Source organism: Triticum aestivum, unplaced genomic scaffold (genome assembly GCF_018294505.1).
Source record: "Triticum aestivum cultivar Chinese Spring unplaced genomic scaffold, IWGSC CS RefSeq v2.1 scaffold84327, whole genome shotgun sequence".
NCBI classification, from domain to species: domain Eukaryota; kingdom Viridiplantae; phylum Streptophyta; class Magnoliopsida; order Poales; family Poaceae; genus Triticum; species Triticum aestivum.
The window spans coordinates 14,761-16,326 of NW_025228720.1; the positions used below are offsets into that span (position 1 = coordinate 14,761).

A 1,566-nucleotide genomic window follows, 5' to 3' on the forward strand; every position below is an offset into this window, starting at 1 on the left:
ATTCCTCAGGAAGATACTCCTTTCGTCCAGCAAACCTACCGGACATGATGGAAAATCTCCATCGCGCACGACACCGGTCATTTTCTCTTGCCAAGTGGTGCTGCAGAAGTTGACGCGGTTTGGGCTTGAAGATGAGCAGGATGGCGCCGTCGTCCTCGTGCTTTCTTCGCTGATGAAGATGCACTGGATGGCGTCGTTGTCCTCGGGCTCTCTCCGCTGATGAAGAGGCATGATTTCCTCTTTTCTCTCATTATGATTGGAGCTCAAGATTTTCCATTTGACTCAAGATTTGTTATTTATCATGTCCTTGTGCAGCAGCATGATTGATTCGGTACTGCATCATCCCCGTTTAATGCAGAGGACAAGGGGCTCATCGTGTGTGTCTCCCTTCGAGCAACGAGGCACGGCGTTGTTCGGCACTGGCTGCAAAATAATCACGGTGAGCTTGTCAGCGCCCATCTATCCGTGTTTGCTTGCTGCTGCAACTTGTATTCCGACGGAGCTAGACAGAACTGCAAAAATCTCATAATTTTACTTCCTTCTTCCAAAAAACTGACAACTCTGCAGATTATTCTTCAGGTTGATACTAACTTGGTAATGTTGCTGTTCCGAGACCCCGCTGCCGCTGCGGACGCCATGGAGACCGTCAAGGTAACTCAGTCTGCTCTCTCTCATGTCCCGACCCTCAATTACCAAAGTCTTCTAGTATGAGATACATGCCGATTAGAGCAACAACAAAACGACACCAAAAAGATCACTTTTCACTATGTAAAAAGCTCCATTTTTCATACCCAAGTCTTCACATGTATTACAGAAAGAAAAAAACAACTCTGAAAAACCTCCATGTATCTCATACCGAAATCTTCACATGCGCAAATTCCTTCAAAAACTTAAATAAAATACTGACACGAGAATGCATAGCAAATCTTACAATTTGAGGGAGCACTAGGAAACTTGATACTCCATATTTTGCTTGCTTGCTTGCTTGCTGCAACTTATCTTCATAGACAGACAAAACTGCAGCAATCTGAAACTTTTAGTTCCTTCTTCAGGAAACTGAAAACTCTGCAGCAGATTTATCTTCAGGTTGATGATACTAACCAAGCATACTAACTTGACAATGTTGATGTCCTCAGGCGCAGACTGTTGTGTGCCGCCTCTTCCATGGGCGTCCACGCCATGGAGCTCCTTAAGGTATCTCTTATGCCGTGTGTGTCCCGGCCATCAATTACGTACCCATAGATGCTGCTTGTTTTCACTAGTGCAACAATTTATGTGTGTGTGCTCAGTATGAGATTTGACAAGACAACATGAGCTCTTGTAGCGATTCCCACATGCTAGCCTTTCTATGGCAATTATGTCTGGTATTATTACATCACTTTGTATGGAGCGTACAACTTTGTTTGCTACAGAATATATAGCACCATCCTGAAATACTACTCTACTATTTCGTTTGTGATCATGCCCCTGTACAACAAGCCTTCCAATCTGCTAAGTTTTGCCTCTCTTGCTGTATGTATGTATATGTATGGGCAAAATGATGACAGGTGCAGACCTGAGCTGCCT

The 1,566-nt window shown here is 44.3% G+C and overlaps 1 long non-coding RNA gene across 1 annotated transcript in view; it reads left to right on the forward strand.

The window, feature by feature from the left end:
- The first annotated feature begins 391 nt into the window (after positions 1–391).
- LOC123174555 (uncharacterized) overlaps positions 392–1,566 on the forward strand; it is a 2,634-nt gene continuing 1,459 nt past the window's right edge. Inside the window, exons 1-3 of the long non-coding RNA XR_006487153.1 lie at positions 392–439; positions 568–651; positions 1,137–1,194. This is a non-coding gene — a long non-coding RNA (uncharacterized lncRNA). The remainder of the gene's footprint in view (positions 440–567; positions 652–1,136; positions 1,195–1,566) is intronic.